Below are 26,448 nucleotides of genomic sequence, written 5' to 3' on the forward strand. Positions count from 1 at the left end.
ATCATTGGGTTGTATCAGTATCACTATCGAGTCCCTGTGCTGAATAACGTATATGTATTACTTGGTTGTTTTTTGTTTATATTGTAGACTCTAAGTACATAGCAATGGATATATGCATGAAGGTATGATTATAATATCTACACATGACGATTTTGTACGAGTGTTCCTGATTCTCCACACTAACACCCTTCACCCTAGGACCGCTCATCAACCACTGCAGTGTCATTCACTCGACATCAATAGAACCTGACGGAGCGAGATATCCAAAGGTGGAGTGTTTCGCACGTGTGTGAAACCCCAATACGCTCCATTGACAGATACATCGAGGCTTGATAATCTTATCCTGATCCAAATGCCACTCGATATGCTACTGTATGCCTGCACTGACAGCACGTGAGCAAGAGGTCAACACATCTGGCCCTAAGCGACCGCTGTTAACACTTCTAGGGCAGAAACTTGTGTTGTTTTGATATCTTGGATTATACTACGTACCAACTGGCGGTAAGTACAGTGTGAATGATTGTCAGACGAGTTGTCGTGATGTGTAGTACCGATGTAGCTATTGTAGTGTACGTAGCAAGAGTGGCGAAGAATAACGCCTTCCTTCAGACATTTGAAAATACAATAATGGAGTGCAGCAAAGCATTGAATAGTAAAATGGTCAATATACTGCTGGAAAACTGAATGCTTTTACTCTCTTACAAGTCTTCTGTATGTGTTCAAAACACACAGACAGCATCAGTAAAGCAGCATATTTATTGGTGTGTTTATCACTAATACACATAGACATGGCGTTTACATCGACTGTACGCACGCTGCTATATCAACTATTGTATAATACAGGCTTATGAGTATGTTTTGTATGCGAACTATTTTCCTGTAAATACTCATCTGAAGCGCCTATTTATTTCAAAACAATAAAGGGATGATAACATGATAGAATTATAGTAGTCGAAACTCCTGGTGCTTTCTTAAGTACCATACATCTAGTTGATATTTCAGAGGAAAGTGAAGGATACCCTCCAAAAATCCAGATTAATAACTTCTTCAAAGTTTACTTCAAGGTACATGATAAAAAACGAAGCCAACACGGCTGATTGACAGCAAAATATACTCAACATGAAAAGGAACGTGAGAAAGAAGTTTAACATTATTTCATTTTGTATAGCAAATATCAACTAAAGAAAATTAGATATAATTCCTAAAATCTTGAAATATATGTCTTCGAAATAAAAAGAAAAACACAACAATCTTCATGGAATTCGATGCCAAATGACGTTACTTTATCTGTCACTATCTGTCAAACGCGATGTCAACCTCGGTCCACAATGCAACAATTTTTGTATCAATAATGCTCTTCAACTGTACGAAGACGACGTCGGACGGCACATGAACTGATCCTGGGAATACTTGTTCAATGAGTCTCCCTTGATGTGACCATGCCTTTACGGAATCTGTGACGTAAGTGGTTAAAGTGTTAGGTAACGGTCCAGAGGTATTGACGTCACTCATGGACACCAACTACGACGTCGGTCGTTACTGGTGTCATAAACACGAGGCCTCTCGACTAGCCAATGAATTGCCCACACATGACACCTGCAATTTCCTGCAACATCTTCTACACGTCGGACTGCTTCCAACTGGCCAATTGGGCGGTCACGGTCACTCAAAGACATGACTTGACGCCAATAGAATAACCGTTCCAGGGTTTTCTTATTCGAAGGGTACAATGCTTAAATTTCACTATTACGTTAGAATAGGTTCCAGCGAATATAATAGGAAGTATATACATACCATATATCATTTTCCTATCTTATGCGTCAGGAATCACTTTACGATGTATGGAAGAGTCGTATCTAATATAGTGCGAGGGACTGGGGTATATTACAAACCTGGTACTATTGGAACAGTCTTGTTAGCTTCAGGTTATTTTACTACGGTTATTTATGTCATTCAGGACATTTGAATTGATAACATGTAATTCGTATTTTCCTTAATGTCTAGTTTGTAAATTTGTACGAAATAATCATCAAGTGATAAAATATCTTCAATACCAAAAGAATTTTTCTAACAAACTTTACTACTAACTGCCTTCGTTTACCTTTTTTAAAAGGGGTTTTGTTTTCAAGAGTCAGTTAAATTGATATTAAATATTTCGTATATAGCTATTTTCATATCTTAAGATGTTATTGACTTGCATTTATTCAATATTGCAAGAGAATGAATTTGATCACATATGTATGTACAATGATTAAGCATAAGATTAAGCATTACTAGAATAGGAATACTCGCATTGTTACCAGGCATAGCTAGAACTTTGACAGTAAAGGATATTGACATTTTTGATAAAATATTATCATTGACATTGTTAAGACATTTACAGGTTCCTATTCAATTAAACCATTTAACACTATAAGGAATGATATAGGAACATTGGTAATTATTATGATAATCAGCAATATTACGTATGATGTTATCATTTAGCACATTTCACCCATAAACACGTTACATTTTAAGAAACATATTGATATCTCTTTAACAACTTGTCTCTTGATCCCTTTTCATTGTTTGCAATATTTGACGCATTTAATTTTGAATCTGTATGGAATAAAATAAGGCTTATATTAACGTTAAATAATTGATGTAGTAAGAATATCGATGTATTTAAGATTATATCTATCAAGTTAATGGACATATCCTTTGTCCTCATACTACTGGATTATCCAATATGAGTGGCCTGCAAACATTCCTTCTTCATCATTATAAAGATTAAAAATAAATAAATAAAACGAGAATAAGAGAGAAATTATTTGAAACGCTTTGCGGATTTGTTGCGGATTTACAATGTCATAACTCAAGCAAAATTGCATGAAAATGCTTACGTTTATCATATTGCTGTTACTATTTTGGTAAAGTTTGCTGTGCACTGACTGTCACTGGTCTACACCGGACACTACGAGACATACTGGTCACTAATGTCTGGTAATTACTGGTGACCAGAGCTAGAATGGCCATTGGGGTGTTGTGTACATTGTATGGCTGTTTACCCTAAAGAGCTCTCATTACTCCCACGGTTTCAAATACTGACCATTCATTGATTGCAGGACAAATCGTTAAACGTACAGAACGGGTGTTGAACCTATTAAATGGACACGATATCTAACGATTATTATATAATTCGGCAGGGTCAGATATGTTCGATATAACCTGTAGTATATTTTAGTGTTGGATACGTCTGGTGGTTTCCCACAGATATGCAGTGGTAAAGGGCAGAATTTAGATCGCTTCTCGACGCAACCTATCGTTGGGTTTTCGTAGGATTCTGACTGTGTAGCTTAATTATACCTTCGAATAAACACATCGTTTATTTGTATTTAAGAAAACCCAACTCATTACATCCTTTCTTTCATTTTTTTCAAATTCAGAATAAGGTCATTTCGGTTTCTTGTACATATGACTTTGAAGAGACATGCTATTCTTGCTTAACAACAATTACCAAGTACCTGTGTCATATAGATATATTTAATTGTAATATGACTTTAATAGGAGTTTATACAGTGTTGATGCTGGACACTTGCTAAGCAACGGTAAATTGAAATATACTGTCAAACCTGCGTTAGTGGTCACCTGCAATAAGACAGCCACAATTTTACGTTGAACTTCCGTTGATGCAAACTGTTAACATGATAAATGTATAGTTTGATAAAGATCAATAGAGTTATTAGACCTACTGTATAAATGATGTTAATATATTGTGCATGACAGTGAAACAAATAATAGATCCGCGGGCGTGTTATGTATACAACGCATGAGAAAAATCGTAAGAGAAATCGAATCGTTCAATAAATTTTTAATTGTGTAATTGTTATCTGTATATAGACTCTCCTGAAAACCGATTTATTTCTCTTTAAACACAGACTTCAAAGCATTGCATGCTTACATTGTATGGAATAAAAATCCATATTTTGTAATTACGATTTTTTGCATCGAATAAAGGGATATGATTGCTTGCAATTGTATTTGCGTCTCAAATAGTGTCGTGTTTACGTATTTACCATTCGGAATTTCTCTGTACTTAATCTTATTCAACGCGCTTCTGTTTTTCTGTAGCATCTCATCGTTACATAAGAAAGATATACATGTATATATCCCGTTTGGTGTCATGTTTTTACATATCAGTATCTTAGTTAACTTCCAGAATTATTGTTTATCAAATTTCCATTGTTTCATGGCTCAAATTTGATATTGTTCATATATTCTGTCATGACGTTGAAAAAATATGTCAATCTTTCAAAAGTCGGGTTCAAACAACTACGGACCAAATGCTAAATCGTTATGTACATGCGATTAAACGGTATGGATACAACCATTTCTCTCATGTTTTAAAATGATCCAAGTGTTTTCTCTGACTGTATTATATGCTGGTTACATTGTATTTTATAGAATATATATCATGACGTTCAATCGGTACCCTTTTAACTGTTTTGTCTGTATTTGTCCTCGTGAGCTGACCTCAAAGTCTGCATTCCAAACAAAATACTGGTAACAAGCGAGACAGAAACAACATAATACAACAAAAGAAAAATGCATTTTGTTTAATTTTTTCTCCTAATTCCAATGACACACAATGACTTCATGACATATCAACTTGATATGCTCTCCAATTTCATGCACAATTTGACCCCTGGGTTTACAATTTTCTTGTAACCGTAAGTATTACTTTCAAAAAGTTCTTAGAACAGAACTAGTAACTATGCGGTTGTACATAGTAAATATAGACAATGTTAGTGTATATGTTAGATATCTGATAATTAGTATATAATATAGACAATGTTAGTGTATATGTTAGATATCTGATAATTAGTACATTATCATTATTTCCTGCTACAGGTCCAGTAAAACTAGTGTTATTTATTTATTCATTTATTTATTTATATTTCATTTCCTGTTCTTGTAGACCTAGTACCTATAATACGTTAATTAGCCCAAACTAGCTTTCTGTTCAACAAAAGCATTGGAATACCACAGGATGTGAACGCAATCGTTAAACTGTACACAATTCGTGCCACCGTTAAGGCTTCTTAAAGCGTCCTTATTAAATCTAGTCATGAGACTGAGCAGGTGTAAACGTCATTTGGTATATTTGATAAGACGGTACGGATACAACTATTTCTGTAATATTGTTTAATGATGCAGGTGTTTTCTCTATTTATAATGTTTTTTAGGTAAAGCAGCGAGTAGTGAAATCGTCACTGAGAGGAAGTAGATGGCAAGTGTATAATGACTTCAAACACGACTCAGAATAATACGCGGCATTTCATATCTTATATGCTGACGTAAGCATTATCCTGGAACGATTCCAAACTTAGGACAGGGAGCAGGTTGTGGTGGAATCTTTAGATCAGCATTACGTTATTGTAAAAAATATTATAGTGATGATTTTTGAGATATTTATAGTCATTTCCAAAAATCATGCCGCAAAGTAGATTTAATATACACATGTGGCAGAAGAAAATAATAAAGCTTTTCGGAGTTTATATTCCTTGAAACGTTATAAACGGATTTTCGGGAATTATTTTACGCTTTTCTTGTTGCCCAGAAATTTTAATCTAATCACAAATCCCAGACAAACCATCACATCAATTACTTATTCCTCGTTTTGAGGAGGTAAAGACGTATTCACATCAATCAGATTTAAAAATAATTGTATGAATTCTGAGGAAAAAAAAATCTTCATAGCTACAAATATGTTATATTAATAAGGAAGGGTCGGGAATTGTTTTAACTTCTTAAGTGAGTTTTCGCCATTCTGCCATTATATTAAAAACAAAAACAAACCAACAAAACATCAAAAGCAATATGTCAATGCCATAGTATTCGAAATTGATATTTGTCATTAGGTGGCGTGAGCAAAGCGTCAAGATGGTACCTGAGGGAAATGACATATATAGAGTAATTTTCCTGTAAAGACAAAAACCCCGTATTCTGTAAAGTAATATGATACATTTCTATGAGTAATGTGCTGGAATGAAATGAAGGGAAGTGTGTGTTGATTTATTAATTAGATATTGGTTTTGAGTTGCTATCACCATAACATAAACTATTCACGTATGTTAATGATGTTGTAAAATCAGCTTCAGAAATGCGCATCCTTAACAAACAAATTACAATAATATATTTTAGACAATATTAGACAGGCGAATTACACAGATCCATATGATTAGAGCAGGACACAACACTGCTATCTATACATCCATTACAGTTATCGTGGTATGAGAATACATTGAACAGCGGATCTGTAGTTGGTATTGCTTCAACGTAACGTACTACACTTGCGGAAAAAACAAACGTTTATAAATTATTATTTTACATAATTCTTTGATGATGTGTTTCTGGTGTGGGTTTCGCGATTATTGCATTATTACTGGATACGTTTTGATGATTGTTCCTGTCCTATCACAGATGATGTTTCGTGAATACCGTTTAATGAATAGTACCCTACGTCATTGCCTGGTCCAAATCGGTAGCATATGTGCCCATTCTTGTTGCCCTCAACATTAAACCCTTCAAGGTGTTTATTGCCCTTTGAGGGATATTCCACTTCGTAATAAGGACCCGCGCTAGCTGAGCGGCGTTATATTGGACGTTGACGCGCTTCCTAACTAACCCTCTTATGTAGCTCATCCCACAAAAACCCGACTGGGAACTATCAATCAAGAACTGGAATCCTGTTTTGAGCCACAAAGTCGTGATAAACTCTAGCAAAATTGGGCCCCGCGTTGTCCTTCTGCAACATAAAGTTACGTTGATGATAAGCGGAAGAACAAGAGGAAGGGGGTTTCACGTCTTGCTTGTTCCCTGCCCATACTGTAACATACTCTCCCCCGAATCTGTCACTTTTCGTTATACAAGCGTTAGAATATCGCTCACCAAGACGTCGATAGACACATTTGCGTCCATTTTACCTGTAAAGCGTGAAGCGAGACTCGACATTGAGAACAGGTGTCTTCTATGGGCCGAACGACACTATTAGGTGCATGTACAAGCGGCCACTGAATTCGACGTTGACGCAGTCTCTGCGTGAGTGGCGCCGAAATAAGGACGTTTACGCCTTAAAATGAAACTCTAACAACCAATTCCATATCGTATTTGGACATACTGGCCGACTTTGAGTGCCGACAACTTCACTAGCCGCCTCCGTCGCCGTTATAAATCGGTTACGGAGGTCCGAGACTATGCTTGGGACGGTCACCCACTCTCCCTGTGACTCTGAGACCTCCAAATAAACGAGACATTGTTAGCTCATATACAGTATATTGTTTGGTTACATGACGCTGCCAATGTCACTACATTATCAGAGCAATGACCCTACTTCTATCGACTTCACTCACTTGCGCCATTTTGCTATACAATCGCTTCGAAAAGAAATATTGCGGAGCTAATCTGTACTGTTCCAATGTTCGATTTGTAATAGTTTGCCAACACATATAAAGCAAGAGTACACCGGATGACGCAATCTTGAACAATCTGCATCTGCTGAAAGCATGCTGTGTCGAGCGGGGTCACGGTCGACTGAATTTTAAATGAAGATCATTTTCACAGTGCACCGAGATAGCTAAGTGTGAAATTCGATTGAATTTAGACCACGTGACTTAATAGTTATATTAGAAAAAAACGAACTTGCGTTCTTTCCGCTAGTATATATAAAGCAGTCCTCGGCATCATATACTTGTAGCACCATCAAAGTATCGCACCGACTGGAGTCTAAATGCCGGGTAAACATATGTCCGGGGCTAAAAGACCTGTGTGATATGTAAGAGAACTGTGTGGTTCACTTCAATCAGTGGAATATTTGGAACACAAAGTGTTTGGGTCTGATCAGGCTGGTAACAGACTGTTTAAATACGCACAAGATGATTTTTGCTCCAAAACACCGTTATTTATATGGACTTAAAGTATCATATAAATCCTAAATTAGAGGTACGGAATGGTTCAGCAATGCCAATTTAATATGGCATCTCTACACTGCTGGACACCTTAATAATTAGTACGTTATGATTCAACGATGTTATCTCTGTACTAGTGGCCATTTTTGTACAAGTTGTAATGGTCATACCTCTGTTTTGATATTTCTATATCTACCAGTCAGTATATTATTTATATCTCTTTCATATGTGTATATGTAGGATAGGGATATTCCATCCGAGGGGTCACAAAATGTGGTGAAACCCGAGGCTTGCCGAGGGTTTGACCACATTTTGTGATCCCGAGGGTGGAATATCCCTATCCTACATACACACATAATGAAAGAGTCTTTTTCTCTCATATCATTACCGAATTTCTGGCGAAAGTGTTCCTCAACCATCCATTTTCTTCAATTTTTTAATTTCTTTATTTGACGTTTTTACTAAATATACTTGTAATATTCTGAAAGATCATATCCTATTTTGGCAAACTAAGTTTGCACACAAATTTCATTCATTTTGTGGTTAAGTGATGAACGAATGAACAATTCGCCGATAAAAATTACCGTAACTTGACCGACTTTTACGTGGCCGTGATCAAATTGTCAACATCCGAGAAAAAGAAGTTCTATCAACAATACTGAAAGCCATCGCTGAAATGAGTTTTCCAACTTCACATATAATTTGATTTGCACCTCGACATATTTAATCATTTCACAGAACACACTGTACTTTTAAATGTCAAGTCAATTTTTTTTTTTATAAAATACTACGTCACTGCATGACGTCACGACTGTCATTGGAATTCCATTCATAGTTCAAGGATATTGAGAGTGATGTCGATCTCGATCGCCATGACGCGGCGATGTTTCGTGGTTGGTAATTTTAAATTCACTGTGATTTTGGCAACTTCGTGTGTGAACCAGCGAACAGTGACTCTATACGAGTATTCGATCTTTTCTGTGACATAGGATTATATGTGTTTAACCGGTTGTCTTGATGGAATGACAAAGGTAGGTCAGTCGATAGGCTAACGGTGATCATATTGAAAGGCTAGGATGGCAGTTAGTTTTCATGGTTATTCTACACAAATATAGACTCTGAGTTACAATTAAATTAAATATTTTTATATGAACATCGAGGGGTGTCATTTTTACCGAATGTTCGTTCATTTAAGAGCCAATTCCCAACTTCCAAATACACAGGTTACTGAGTAGGCCTATTAACAGTTACTGACAGTAAAGTAGAGTAAACAAATTCCAGGGCCCCCTGCTGACGCAAACGGAACCATTTCATAGGTTGTGACGTTTGACATTTTCTTTTTTATATTTTTTTATGTATGGCTTTTATTTTACTTACTGCCATTGCCAGGTGATTGTGTGTGTTTACATGTTTTTAATGACAAATGACAAATCTGTCGGGTAGGCAAGTCTGTATTGTACTGTTACAACAGGCCTGTAGGCGTACTGGTCTAACTGTTTGTTAAAGTAACGGAGTTATATGTTCGCTCAGATGAAATGTGTAATCATTTAACCGTGTAGCCCTATTGATTTACTGCTGATATGATATATATTTATCTAAGAATGTATGTATTTTTATAGTTAAGTCCAACGTTTCAAAACCGACACCGACGATAAGGACTGTCGGATGTGAACACAAGCAGACGACGTTGTGAGAGTTGTCCCCCTTGAACGGAGATTACTCCGCGCGCGTGAAATGCTATGTAAGATAGATCTATCTTACATATCTATCTTACATGGGCAAACTCTATCCAACATGGCGAGATATGAGAAAAAAACTCATACATTATGCAATAGGAGAGTACCAACATTAAGCTGGGGATATCGGTATGATAAATTGGCAGTGAGAAATAGTCCTCGTGCTGATCGATTACTTCTCTTATCTCAGTAGTAGTAAAATTTCGGTATTGCATCGATTTTCGACACGAACACGTATCGTCGAAAACATTCTGTAACCAATATATAGTTACTGAGGTTCCCGTGGTTGAGCGTGCTGGAAAACATCAGTGTACTAGTGTCTGCCTACAAAGCAAAATAGTCTCGTTATTTTTGTCAAGCCTTTTAACCAGTACCTTAGCTTAATTGTCACACAATTTGTCTTTGAATTTTTGGATAAATGAAGCAAAAACACACCTTAACATACGCTATGTGATCAACAGCATTTGTTGTAGTCTTTTTCATATCAGTATAGTCCCACTCGATTTGAAATGAACACAATTTGTGGAAAAAACAGCCAAGTCAAAACTGTAGTAGTGATCGATCCATTTGGACGTGTCTGGTCTAAAGCTGTGATTATGATAGCTGGGAAGATATAACTACATTACTTATTACTTCTGTTTTACTATCAGATTTCATAAGCAGGCCGTTGAACTCGCAGAGGTTGTAATGACAATGAACATCATGATGAGTATCTACAAGTAGTATTTATTCAACAAAATATTAGTTGGAGTTTGAGAATATGTATTGCATATCCTATGAAAGCATATCGATTTCAGAGTGTACGATGTTTTTACACCGGTTAAAAGAAAAAAAAAGTTGTCACATGGTAATGGTACGTTCTTTAAGAGAACGAAGCTTTTGTGGAAAGTAGGTCGCTTAAATTATTTTCTATCATATATGGACTGGTGGAAACATTCCACAGTACAAATGAGATTAGACAGTCTGAAAGACACCTTTTTGGCAAATAATTTGATAAGTGCATTTCCACATGTACGTCTGAAGTGAGAACAGGAATGTTGTTGATACATAGAATATCTTGGTCAGGTGGTGATTCATGTACTCACTAACGTAGATGGTCTTTTCTGTAGGGATGTTCTGTATCAACACAATCAGCTAACGAGTGTTTGTAACTTTCGATGTAACACTTAAGGAGCGTTACCTAGGGAAACATTTTAAATACATGTATAAGATATTTTAGATTTTTGATTGACTGTGTAGAAAACATTTGTCCTTGTTTTGCAAGGAAAAAAACACTCTGAAATTAAAGTACACGTTTGGTGTTGAAATTTTCATATTGATAGATTTTAAAATCATAAAGTCGGAATATAGCCCTTCTGATATGATATAGATATTATATGACCATTGTACAGTTTGTTTTATAAGTGATGTCACGAAACAAATTTTTAATGATTCGATTTCTAACATTGGTTATCGAAGCAGTATACATTATTTTTATACTGTGCAGTGATACACCAATTGTATCAGGACATTAAGATAACTACGTACATTCGATTTCCCCCGACAAACTGTGCTTTATAGGATTGCGTGTTTCTTATCATTCTGATGATAGCTAATTCATATCACCAGCGGTCAATGAGGGCAGCTATATTCACATTGATGATGTTGGCGTGTCATTATTTGATATTGTTGTATATATAGAAAAGGTACAATTGTTTTTCTGGATACCCAAGGAAAACATAGCACCCATTAGACATCATCAAGAACAATATAAAAGTGTTTACCTCAGAAAAATACAAATGGGTTTATAGGAGTAAGGTCGTCATGTCAGCGTGTTGACAACAATAATACTCGTCAGAAGGAAAGCTGTGTGGTGTCCATGTAAACAAAACCAATTATCTACTGTGTTACTTACAAAGGAGGAGTCCTTTAAACATTGGATAGAAAACACGAGTCGGCAATAAGGGGTCCAATACAGCGTCATAATTATGCTGGTCTAGTTTCTTGATTCACTTCATGAGAACAGCAAAGGTTCATTTTTTATGAAAAGGCCAATTAAGGTACATATCTGTCCGGTAACTACTACGATCAGGAAAGACATGTCCACTTCTGTTTTGTTAGATCAATAAAACAATCTTCTGACCTTCCCAGCAGACAAAAAATCGGAATCGGAAGCCACATATATAGAAAATATGGTTCCTTTAATGATTCAATCGTATTCCACACTAACGTAATTAAGACTTCCCAAAGTGATTCGTGTGCTTTTATCTTATACGATAATACGAATGCGTAGGCTACACATATATTTATGTATGTTTTTAGGTATTTATTTCTGTATAATTTCTGAGTAAATGCCATTGTTGTTAAGATAGACATGTGACATTGTTTCTTAAAACTCTTTAGAAATGTTTCCTAAGAGGCTATGTTTTGTTGTCAGCGCTATTTAGGTTAGTGTTGATGTGATTTCAAGTGATAAGTCTGCTTTTTGCTGATGTATTTGTTTTTGTCTTAGATAAGCCTAATGGCGAAAGCATGATCCATTGTCCTTCGTCATTTATGTTACTATGTTATATTAATATATGTATATATAAAAAAAATTAGCACAATGTATAATATGCACTATGTCTTAGTGATACGAAGGTAACGATTTGAATATCCAGTCCTAGTTGTACTGTGATGAATATTTATAATATGTGTACAATTCGCATCCATTTATGTTAATACATTGCGGTCCATGTATTCATATTATCTAATAGACGACTTGTCACGATGATCATGTAAGTGTATCGGGCCGACCATCACTGCGTCAGTGAAACGTTCTTTTTAAGAACGCTGATGTGGCGCAGTGATATAAGCTGCGGGCATTTCTGACTAGGCGATTGAGTGCCGAGTTCGAGGCCAAGTCAGGGCACAAGTCACACAGTTAATTGTTTTCCGCCGTCATTTGTGTTACTGTGTTATATCGTGTTGTTGTCGTTTTGTTAATGTTAAAATTCATATCTCCATTAGTTACATTACGTATACTAATACTTGGTTGATCAACAACACTAGCAGCATAGTTGTTCTGGAAATCCCACAGAAGTCCGTGTTATGGGGTTCCTGGATGTCTAATGCAACTAATGATCAACAATGCAAAGTGTAATGCACGAAACAAAGGATCATGAACAAACTGTTGTAAGAAAGAAATGTCTATTACCACAAGCTAAGTTTTCCCTTTGTGTTTGATCGTTTGTAGGAGTAGACACGTGGAGGGGTGAATTGGTATCAAACATATGAGTGTAACATGTGGGAATATATTGGCAAAAACGAGAACAATATCAGAGCAAAAACGAAGACAGAGTTTGGAGGGTAAAACAATATCCAAAGAGGAAACATGTTAAGAGTATTATTGTAGTTCTTTGCGGTGGTATGATAGCATTCCTCTCACGCTTGCTGAAGAACGTGGCTGTTGTATGAATACATTACATCCTGTGTAGCCGATAACATCATAATAAACGCTACAGGCCAATCGGAAAAAAATGCCTTTGTAAGACACATTATCCTTTACAGAGTTCGGTGCTAGCAAATTGGTTACAGAGTACACGACATGCCTACAATACATCTAACACAATTCAGTTCTTATTCAACAGACCAGTTAGCGTCAGATGGCTCCCAAAATATCTATAGAACAATGGTATCTATTTTAATGAGAAATTAATAAAAGGTCCATTTCATTAACTCTAGAGTGCTCACCATGGTTATATTTCGTGGTTAAGAACGCGTTCATAATACTTGTAACACTGTACTAGGATCTGTTTCTACATTAATACCGGTAGCAGCACACTGTGTCGTTTCAAGAAAGCATACAATGTTGCACTCAACACTTTAAAAGACAAGTTCAAGAAAGTCATAATATTTTCCGAGGATAGTTAGCACTAAATACTGCATTGATTAGATTTAAATACTAATTAGGGTTATCAGTGATACTTGGGATGCAGTGATACTCATGATTATTAGTGATACCTAGGATGAGGTGATGTCAGGTATAAACTAACAACATATTTATCTAACGTAAAAGTTACATATTCATTTGATGCTTGTATATAATGAACAAACCATTAGCACATATATATATATTTTGGAATGTCTACAACGGTGCAAAGGGGATATCATAGTATAGGTGTCTAAGCCAAATATACGTAACATTTAAGTCTGACAAATTCTGTCGAGTTTCCCTGAGTATTCACGTTGAGCTTTGGACGTGAAAGTTCCATTTCTGTGCTGTTCAGTTTGTGTACAAAATACGAGATACTATCATCCACGTTTTGTTTTAAAAATGAGTAGATCCCCACATCCTTAGTTTATTTACTAGGATACAGATACGATCCTTGATTAAATCAAAGTTTATTTTATCAATATAAATCTCCGTATACTGAGTAAGGCTTTGATGTAGGTCGTCGTTTCTACTATGTGTTTAATCAACACAACTTATAAGTCAGTTGTGTTGATAAGATGGTGATGGTTCACGGGACGGTAGTGTTTGTATTAAGGGATTTCTATTTCATCCCTGCAAAAGTGATGTCAAGTAAAGACAAAACGCAAACAATATAGACTACCAGTAGTACATTATATTAGTAGATGCAACCATCAAAAGCAGGTTCTCAAGGCTTATTATTACATTATGTGTCTGATTTTCCTGTACTCTAGCTATATTTTGTAATATTGCACTCCTAAAACTATTGAACACTGCGTGACGTTTCGGAATTTCGAAAAATTCGAGATTTCAATGATTCTAAGTGTATCTAAGTGATTATGTAATAAAAACAGGCATAGCATGGGTATCTGTGCAATAGTCCAGAATACTTAACTCTATAGACATCGGTCGATTACCAGTACCCCGCGTCAAATATTCAGGAGTACTGCACAGACACCAATGATATATTTGTATATTATATACAGCTACATGTAACACGTATACTTATGTACGAATATCTCTTAATGCTCTTAGTGAATTGCTCTTTAATAAAAAAAGGTTTCTGATGTTTTGAAGGAACATATTGTACTGTTGAACACTTATCTTTTTAATACAACACAGATTGATTTTAGAAAAATACCTCTTAGGATGTGTATGCCAACACTGGCTTAAGTTATAGTCATTTAGTGTTTGTTTGTAAATATCACAGCAGGCTATGATAACAGAGGTATTATAAAAACAAGCTCTCTAGTTAGATAAAAACTACAAACAACAATCCACTCAGAATTCGCCACCGGCGACGAATGATATCACTTCTTTGCATTCACAGTACTGATAGTACCATGTTATAGTGACATTAAACGCTGTTGAATGAACCATCCCTCGGTTTTCCCATTCATCTGCTCTGTCACGATACCCCTGTTAACCAACAGCAGCTAATGGAAATAGAAAACCATCTACAGACCAGCGCCCTGTCCTTTAAAACTGTTTAATCAGTGCTAATTAGCATTATACAAGTTTTATTGTATTTGTTAATGACTCTTGATTGTATAGATAAGGTAATTATTGCACGTATAGCTTTACCGCAATTGTGACGCTCATTGAAAATTTCGCATGCTACGTTCTAAGTGTGTACAGAATTACTGTATCACAGAATGTATCAGAGTGGAGCAAGTGAACGTCAGGATATCCCAGCATCAGCACCTGTATGTTGATGCAGGCATTTTGATAGATTTAGAACGATTAAACTTCCCTTGTACATTATCTATCAGAAATGATAGGGAACATGAAACGACTTATATACTATCTATCTCACATTGCTTTAGCACTGATTTAGTACTGTGATTATAGAGATATGTCTTGTGTACTGTAACTTAATGATTTGGGTGATTTATAAATTGTCAGTTGGTAGGTAGCACTCGACGTTGTTAATATATCAATTAGGTACCTCATCAGTAAATCATTATGGACACACAAGTACTTGTAACATTAATTACATGCATACCGTATCACTGTATTACATACAGATCGTATCACTGTATTACATACAGATCGTATAACTGTATTACATACAGATCGTATCACTGTATTACATACAGATCGTGTCACTGTATTACATACAGGTCATATCACTGTATTACATATATATCGTATCACTGTATTACATACAGATCGTATCACTGTATTACATACAGATCGTATCACTGTATTACATAGATATCGTATCACTGTATTGCATAGATATCGTATCACTGTATTACATACATATCGTATCACTGTATTACATAGATATCGTATCAGTGTATTACATACAGATCGTATCACTGTATTACATACAGATCATATCACTGTATTACATACAGATCGTATCACTATTACATACAGCTCGTATCACTGTATTACATATATATCGTATCACTGTATTACATACATATCGTATACTGTATTACATACAGATCGTATCACTGTATTACATATATATCGTATCACTGTATTACATACAAATCGTATCACTGTATTACATACATATCGTATACTATATTACATACAGATCGTATCACTGTATTACATATATATCGTATCACTGTATTACATACAAATCGTATCACTGTATTACATACAGATCGTATCACTGTATTACATACAGATCGTATCACTGTATTACATACAGATCGTATAACTGTATTACATACAGATCGTATCACTGTATTACATACAGATCGTGTCACTGTATTACATACAGATCATATCACTGTATTACATACAGATCGTATCACTGTATTACTGTACATACAGATCGTATCACTGTATTACAAACAGATCGTATCACTGTATTACATACAGATCGTACCACTGTATTACATACAGATCGTGTCACTGTATTACAAACATATCGTATCACTGTATTACATACATATCGTATCACTGTATTACCATACATATCGTATCACTGTATTACATACATATCATATCACCGTATTACATATAGATCGTATCAGTGTATTACATACAGATCATATCAGTGTATTACATAGATATAGTATCACTGTATTACATACACAGATCTTATTTTGTTATATTTGATACAACAGAAATTTTGGCAATAGGCATTTTAAATATGAACGAATTACATCATATAAGCTAAATAACTATACATTTTAGATATACTGTCAGCATTACTATTTTTTGAACAGAAATAATGACAATACGCAAAACGATTTAGGATTAAATGATCTATATCACATATATCATACCCCCATCATAAGGACAACAATCAAGGTCATATTAGTTTCAAGTATAAAGTCCACAGGGAAAAAATCACAATGCTATGCTTAAGTAGCTGGTCACATTAAGAATATCGCATGAAGCTATCCTCGAAATAAGCACTATATTGACAAAAACGTGTACATTGTAAATGCACATCATGCTTTGTTTAATTTAAGTTATTGTTTCAATTAATTGCCGATGTAATTGTTGTCAGGAACGTTAATGCTAATTATGGTAAGTTTTCAAATGTTTGGTTTATCAGCGATTATCGACCGTAATGGCATAAAAACCATCATTGACATCCTTTTCCGCGAATAAAGTGAGTATAACTACATAATAATTGTCACTTTATGTCCATATTCTGTGGAAGCGGCATATACTGCATTCAGATGGTAAATAAAGTTGTGGTGGGTCGGTGATTATCTTGGTATTTAAAAGGTAATTGGTATCTGCCTACGCATGCATAGCGTATGTATACAGCTTTAGAATCGTCAGTGTGTAAACGTAAGATAACTCGTTATTGACTTATTAGCTTTCCACACTGAGTATAAAATAGTCGTCCCGAGTTTATAGTTAATGTCTGTCACAAAACTAAACAACATCAAAGTCATCACCATACCAATTTTATGATGATTACATCTTGAACTAGTTACGTGACAAGGAATGCTTTACGAAAATTATCACGCATCATAATACTACGTTCATCGAACCTTCCTTGTTATCCAAAATCTACTCGCAGAGACTAGTTTGCTTAAAACAGCAGTACAATGTTACAGTAGACATTGTATTAATCCGAATAGCTTACCACACCCATGATATATAAATGTAAACTATGTTTTTGTTTCACTCGAAACAGCTATTTGTATCTTTAGTTTACCTATTCCAAGCATGGGTTCTGTCAGTATCCAATATTAAACATTTACTCGTTAAATGATGGGGCGGTACTCATTTATTGTATAATCCTACTTTGATTTTGTCTAACTTTCCTTTTGTATTTTTGACCTCCATACGTCACGGACTAGTCCTAACAAAACGAAGGGTAGTTGTATGTTGCAGGTTTTTATGCACTTAAACGATAGTTTGAAGTGTTACTTGTTGGTTAATCTTTTGTAGGATCTTTTGTTGTAGCATATTCGTGTTGAGTTATTGCTCAAAACAACTGCTGTGTTGATGTATTCTAGTCCAACCAGCTTGTTTATTTACATACATTTATAATCTTCCAAGATAAAGATTATTAATATGTCCTCATACCCTACTTAAAACTATAGTGTTTATTTGTAGATTCACATCACTAGGTGTACAGGTGGCGATGGCCGAAAACAAGTCCATCAAAAGGCAATAACAATAAAAAAAAATAATTATCTAGGCACAAATATGTTTGCTGTAGACCTTTAAATTGTTTAGATTTAGTTACTGTATGAGTATATCTTATTGCAATTTTCTTTGTCTATGTTTTCTTTTCTTTCTTAACCACATCCAAATTATCATTTAAATTACCGTAATACCATAGAAGTAAACCAAGCTTACTCTGGTATATGAAATAAGTGGTAATCGGCTTATTATCTGCAGAAATGACCTAGATCAACTTCAAGGTTGCTGTATAATCAGGTGAGCGATACAAGCCCATTGGGCATCTTGTTTTATATATCCCCTGTATGGTGTGAGACTTGAATGATACCACCATGTGTTACATTTTCAGGTAAACCCATTCAATTTCTATCAGTAGGCTGTTGTGTCCGTCTTTGATGGAATACACCAGGTTTTGTCTATAGGCATGCCGAGAAGGACATGAAGCACCACAATCAAAGCTTGTAAACGGAGCACGAGAGATTCGCTTTAATGTCAGATTCTAAATGTTCAAGCTATTCCTTCTAAGAAAACAATCGCTGTCAGCTTTCTGTCAAAATAAAGATTGATGGTAGACTATTGGACACATGGTATTGGTATTATACCAATGTTAAATACTACCATTAGTGAAGCTATTTTAAACTATCACAGAACTGGTGTTATATTTAACACGCGAATATCACAGAGACGTGTCAACAAAAAATGTACAGGTGTCTCTGACATGTCTCCAAAAATCAAATTATCGGGAAAATACAATTGAAAATTATATATTTGAAGACGCCTAGTTTTATTTTCTTAATGTCATGAATTAGCTGGTACTATTGGATTTAATCACATTCATCTGTGTTAACGCCTTACACTTATCTCATTGCCATACTATTTATCAGTTTTGTGCCGTAGCATTGCTATGGTATATTGACGTAATGAATTAGCTGATACTATTGGATATAATCAAATTTATTTTGTGCTAACGCTGCATATTTATCTCATTTCTATACTATTTATCAGTTTTCTGCCGAAGCATTTTTGTGTCATATTGACGTATTGAGGAGATAGTCTGATGCTTGTGAATTAAAATCAGAGCTTCCAAATGTGAAATGTATAATATGCTGTTTCCTCCAGAGTAGCAACAAAAAAAAAAAAAAAAAATAAACGAATGAAATGAATACAAATCCGGGATCAACTGACCACGCGATCTCACAAGTCTAGTCAGTTCACGGATATTCGTATCGCTTTAAAAAAACTATAGCATTTATCATGTAACATAAGACTATGATTAATTTGAAACCTTACTATAAACAAGAGAGTAAAAGAGCATGAACTTGATGACACCCCACTATCTGTTCAGATAGGTATGATAGTTTCCTGTCTAAATGACCTCTAGCGAAACACAATTAATGCCATTAAAACCAAATTATTTGTTACATCTTTATGAAATCCATTTTCGATCAACATTTTGAGTATCGCATTTTGATCTTAGCGAATGGTAAATTAGGTTTAACGTTATCCTACAAACCTACAATCTTTTGGAATATAATTTGGTATACATTACAACCAGTGTTTGCTTGGAGCGTGGCATTTCGGTGTCAACACTGTCACCTTCAGCAGACAAATAACCAGCGAAACATATGTATGTGTACGCGACTTTAATCAAACCAACAAGTCTTCTCGTCTACACTCACTGTAACATATGCACACTGAGATGGCACTATACAAGTCGATTCTACTGTTCTGAAGGGAAGTCGATTCAGATATCTTCCTTTACTTGCGCTAAACAGTGTCGTTTTCTTAAACTACCCTTACGCTTTTATTAATCTGTGGTTTATTTTGTATCCGTAGTATTTACAAAAGGTTTTATCTTATGGCTATACTATTGCATTGAATGTGTATTTTGTAGCTTATTTTACCACATTGCATTATACTACAGTACAGTTGTTTGAGTAAACCGTGTATATTTTTCCTAGACTGTACTGTATATAAGTAGGTCGTGGGTATTTTAACAAGAGAGCATTAATTTGGGAGCATTACTTAGGTAGTAATCTACATCCCATCTTTGCTGAACGCTCAGCGTTAACACATGGTCCGATTTAAGATCTATCTACACTAATGGTTGCCCAGTGATTGATGCATACCTAATGTCTGTAGACCAAAGTATTCCTCAGCATACCTCCTCTGTTTGTGTAGACGCATTGGTATACCAATATATGTGTTAGGCTCCACTAATCGGTGTCACTGTGGTCAGGACGGGGACAGAAGATCTTCAATCTTTCCCTATAACGATAGTATGATTTTGGATGTAGGATACATTCATCCATAAGGTATGTTTATAATGTTATCTTCTTTCCAGCAGACATGCATGAATGTATCTCATATGTAATCAGGCTATTTATCTAATAGTGAATTACCGATAGTAAAAACCGAATATGTTAAAGAGCTATCAAATACGGTTTTCTTAAGCCGAATACATAGCTAACGGAAACAATTATTTTATTTCTTATTAAATTCTTATGTTTGTAGTTCCTACTCGCAATGTGATTATGATCATGTTTATTCCGAAAGACGGGTCTCCAATAAAGATTACAATAATAAAATTTTGTAATCGTTTTGTGTATTAAGTATTACACTTTCTCTACTGCCGTTACCCTTACGATAATATTTGTACTTCAGACCAAGAGGCCTGTTCGTCGGCGAGGCATATTTACATTTCTTATATAGTACAGTGTATATCTAAACATTACAGACTGTGTGAATAACGTGTGATTATTTCCCAACACTAATACCAGGTTCTCTCTTAGAGAGACACTACTTTTCATCTTACGTCAAAACAGCTGTCTGGTTTTAGTGGAGGGGGTCATCCATTACAAACATAGGTGTATCTTGTAGAATCAAAATCATGTCGCGTGTGTTCCCTTATGTTTAACATCTACCAGTGAAGGCTTGAGCTGTACAAATTCTGTAATGTTTCGTATACAGAAAAAGATATGATTTACTAAGGTTTTACATTGTAAAAACCATTCGATTAAATTGGAGCACCACCTTTTGTAACTCCTAAGTAATTCAGATTGAGCATTTTACCGTAATAATCGTAAATTTGGTGGTATATCTTAACATATGTCATTATTTGGTATAAGATTGTTTTGATTAATAGATAGTACCATCCTTACAAATGCAGTGTTTCGGTAGTATACTTCAATAATGTAGCACTATAAGGTCACCATCAGTTCCGCGATTCACAATTGAAAACGCACTCTTCATACGCATGAAGCCCACATACAGAGCCTGTATTTCTTTACGACCATGGTTGTTGATAGTACGTTAGATAATATAACCAAACAAGTGTTTGTGTATCACAAATGATTCAATATCGATGTCAAGTATCACAAATTCCTGGATAAATGTCGATTAATCACAGAACAAGTAATGGCACAAGTTTTTGAGATATTTCAGTTTAAGGGGAACGTCCGAATGTTTTCTGATAGACCTGATATTATCATAAACGTTTTTATATCTTTGTGCGATTTTAAGCTAGATATATTCAATGCAGGTTTAAATTTCTGGTGGTTCCGTTGTCACCTTCCCGGTTATTATATGATAATATTACCCGAGTTTGACGTAAGTTAACATGTCGCGCACCGTCAGTGAAGTAAATGACGCTTATCACCATGTAACACCTAATAATATCTCCTTAGTGTTTGAGTCGGTATGCTAGTGTTTGTCATAGTTGTGTTATATTATACAATTATATCACGGATGTCTGTTCAATAGTCCAGAATATTAGACCCTCGGTACAGGTAATCGACCGATGTTCTTTTGCACTCGGCCCTCGACTCTTGCAATAGAACATCGGTCGATTACCGGTACCACGAAGTGTTCAATAGTTCGCACGTGAACGTGCAATAGTCATTTTAGCCGTGCAATAGTTCGAAATATAGCTTATGCGTATAGTTAAGGGAAATCAAAGGCATTATGAAATAAAAGGATATAGTTAAGATGTTTTTTTTGTGAGATAAACTATTTAGGTGTTTACAAAACAGTGATTTAAATAAAAGGAACATCTTTACTATGTATGGGACAAGCGGAATGAATGAGATCAACATCCGGGAAAGTAGAAGTATTCTCTTTGATCGTTGGAATTCAAAATGAAATCTCATTTAAAATCTTATATCCATGCTCCATAACCCAGACAATAGATGTAGTGACAGCGTAACCCGAATATTATATTCAGTATATCACTATTCTTATCACTCAAAGGGATACGTATTCCCCGATGGAAATGATGACGATCGTTTAACGTTCAATATTCGATGTCAGCAGTTATCTGTTAAAACGCTGCTGTAGTATTTTTGCAAATAATTTAATATGATAAATAATTAAGATCAATTTGCCGATACTTGCGAAAAATTTTCATTTTCATATTTTTTTTTATCTTTGTATGGAGAGATATCTTGCTGATTATTCATACATAATGTATTTTAATCAACTAAATAAAGGTAACGGTGCGAACTTGGTTAAAGGCATTACTTTACAGCTAATTATTGTCTCGGGTCCAATTGATATTAAAGGATACATTGTTATCACATAAAACTGAAATCCATAAAAAAATAATCTCATCTTTTCTCCTGATTTTTACACAAAATATCTGATAAACTTAGCAGCATTTTCCACAAATAAGTATCTTTACGTATAAAAGGATTTGGCGTTTGGTCACTGATGTATGACATTTCTCAACCTAAATTCCGCCAATAAAGATCGCCGATGAGAACCTTAACGAAAACATTAATAGTGCTAGGCCTACAGAATATCACTCACTATAGACTGTCTCATAATACATGATTTTGTTCTAAACACAGCAAACGGCTACCAACATACACCTGTACCTTATAGAGTAACGCCTTTATGTACAGAATTCTTATAATGAATATCGAATAACGCAATGTGTTTCATATAGTTAATGTTTTGTTGCATATAAATGCATAACAAATGTTGGACGAGGATATAAATGGTTTTATATTACACAGAAGTGTAGGAAATAAGAACCTACTGGTATCTACACGAGTTAGGTACTAGCTCTGTAATGTTATACTGTGTAGTTTGACCTATCAACGTAGAAAAGGTATCACGATTGTTAAAACGCAGTTTGAGGTTATCTATGCCATGCTACTTTGGTACTGTAATGTGATACAGTGTGGTTTATACGGCTTCTATTAACAGCTGTAGGTAAAGGACATTCAAGTTTTACCTACGTGTGTAAGCTCCTTTGATTTGTAATTTTCCGCACGTTTTCGTACTCAGAATGATAAAGTCTCTCCTTCATGCAAATTGCAATTTATGTATATGCTGCAATGTGATGAGCGCATAATTAATGTGATTGTGAAAGATAAAAGAACATACATCGCACAACTAATGTTGTTTTTCATTCTCATACATACCGAATTATGCACGTTAAGTTGGATTGTTGTGAAAACATTTACTGGGCGAGTCACACGTTGGTAAATAACCTACTTAAAGTTACCATGCCAATCAAGCAAGTACACAGTCAAAGACAAAGAGCTGGAATGAACACATAGCTTCACGTTGAAGTAAAGAACATCGGCAACAATTCGGATGACAATGACGTATTTGGATAATGTTATCATATAAGTATCAATCCGACATTTTAAGTTATACCAAATGTTATATTAAACTATGTAGTCGTCCCTCAAACTGTGTACGCAATGTACGAACTGTGTAGTCTAAAAAATATATAATATCTAATCTGATTCTTTTGGTGATCTGCTTTCATCAGGATGGTAGACATATTTTTCTAATTACACTATAGCCGATATCAAGAGTTAACATTCGTCTAATTATTCCTGAATGCTTGGTGAAATAAGTTGCATTGTTTAAATCATTTAAGTCGTATCTCTGTCCCTGTTTTTAAGAAAACTTGCATGATTATTTCACTCTATGAAATGTCCGAGTAAAATTTTCAAGATATGATATATATATGATATATGTCTTATTTCTTGAAGAGAACATAAAATATATGTTACCGTTCCTAATAATCTTGATCAATGAAATCATGTTTTGATTTTCGAAGACAATTGTTTTTAGCCAATTAAATTCAATCTCAAAAACATCATTTTATACCTCGGGAAGATGGCAGTTTACCCAATATTTGGTTTCATCATGGTTGAATAATATGTGACGTGTCTTGCGATTGGTGCGATTTGTATCACAGTATATCAGTATTTTCACTGAATACCCTTGCTACATTGTATATGTGTTGATACATCATTATACGAATCACAGTAACTCCACATTATCCTTATATACTTTCAACAGCCTGCATTGATCAAATCACTGATAGTTGTACAGAACAAACGACTAAATCTGACGTCCAATATACTTATCATGTTGGAGCTAACTGAACATTATTATACAAAGTACATTCAATTGAGAAATAATGGCACAACAAAGCCATGATACTTAATCATGCATTTCAGTTGAAGTGCCTGTACCACAGATATGAATATAGCTCAATATAATTGAAAAGCTGTGTATATTAAATGTCGAATGGTATTGCGCTAAGGAGTTTTGTAAACAAAAATATACAGCACATACATTTATCACTTATAACGTATTGAATTTCTTAAAAAGTGAATCTACTGGTAATAATGCACCTAAAACCAGTTCCCGTTTGAAATTATAATTGTTTGTGTCACGCAGACACTCTTCTATACACCTATCAAACTACACAATATTTACATGTCATTTTCAGGTAGGGGTGTATGGTGACGATGACGTCCCGGGATCCTTTTCACACGACCGACCGGACTGTTAGAAAACCTCCTAGACAAACATTACAGGCCTAACAGTAAGTACAATTTTATTATAGTCATGTTCGATCTAATTTTCCACGTGTCATTTCTGTGTGCTATGTTATCTAGAACAGGTTGTCATTATTCCCCTTCTACCACCCGGCTTCAATTCATCTTAAAAATAGGATATTCATTTTGGAAGACGTCACATTCATTCGAATTTATTACATTTCTTTATGTAGTAGGTAACAATGTGATGTTTCTGAGCGGGTCTCTCTGTTTTATGTAAACAGAAAGTGACCATTGTCTCTATTTCACTTACATATTAAGCACGCTATATTCAGAATGGAGACATTATCTATACATGTGTATATATCCGTTGCATGCACGATCTAGAATCCTATAACTTTTTCTGTGGTGTCGGCTCACCACATTGGCAGTACTGGTTTTCTGATCGGTAATATACATTTAGTGACATTAACAAATTGAGATTTTAGGATCTTATCTCTTGATTGGCAATAAATGATCTGTCTCGTACATTTCAATCAAACATCAGAAAAGCTGTTACGGAATGAAACTGACCTACACGAACCTTAGCCGAGTCGTATTACTGTTACTATGGCAATATATGTTTTATTCATTATTCTTGTCAAGTGCGATTTGATACAGAATTATGATATGTTGCGTATGAATTCCTAATTGTTGATGTGATATGTGTAGCAGTACCTACGGAGGTATTAACGCCCGAAAGCAGTGTATGCAACATGAGGCGGAGTTTTATTTATTAAATTTAACGGACGTTAAATATATACCGACAAATGTTCTCACAAATACCCCAATGAACATTAGGACAATTTCTATATTATACAGACATCACATTTGTAATTAACGAGTCTTTAATCGTATTTATGTTGTACAGTATTCTTAAATTGTCTAAAAACAAATTCTTTAAACATATTTTTTGTTGACATATGAAATATATGACATATTAATGTTCTTATATGTAATGAGTTGACAAACGTGCTTCCGAGTGACAGAGCAGTTACTGATAGCAACTGGGAGGGAGGGAGTCAACTATTACTGTGACTAATAGGGATCAACCAACCAACCAATTGTTTTTCCATAGACTTTAGTGTTAACGTTTTAGAGTAAATCATTAAAATTCTTGAATTCAATATGACAATAATGGTTTATAACAAAAGTTTACGGTCTCATATTACACCTTCACCTCAAACTTTTTCCAGGGTAGCCATTTTGAAAATAGGTGATACCCAGTAAAAATTCTAAAAAATCTGAAATGTTTACCTGTGAATTATTTTGACCTAAACTTTTAAAAACATTAAATCAACATTTCCTAAGGATAGTTACCTATCAGGCAACATATCTTTTTTAACTTATAAATATATATAAATATTACTAAT

General features: G+C 34.9%; 1 protein-coding gene across 7 annotated transcripts in view; it reads left to right on the forward strand.

Annotated features, from left to right (window-relative positions):
• The first annotated feature begins 240 nt into the window (after positions 1-240).
• LOC117328798 (glycine receptor subunit alpha-3-like) overlaps positions 241-26,448 on the forward strand; it is a 61,771-nt gene continuing 35,563 nt past the window's right edge. For 2 of the 7 annotated variants that reach the window (XM_033886346.1, XM_033886351.1), the window contains exons 1-2: positions 20,326-20,545; positions 24,988-25,083. The gene's annotated coding sequence lies outside the window, so the exon portion shown is untranslated. Of the gene's footprint in view, positions 502-20,324; positions 20,546-24,987; positions 25,084-26,448 lie in introns of those variants that run through there. The other 5 variants (XM_033886347.1, XM_033886348.1, XM_033886350.1 and 2 more) reach the window with 5 other exon arrangements.

Source organism: Pecten maximus, chromosome 6 (assembly GCF_902652985.1).
Source record: "Pecten maximus chromosome 6, xPecMax1.1, whole genome shotgun sequence".
Classification (NCBI taxonomy): Eukaryota; Metazoa; Mollusca; class Bivalvia; order Pectinida; family Pectinidae; genus Pecten; species Pecten maximus.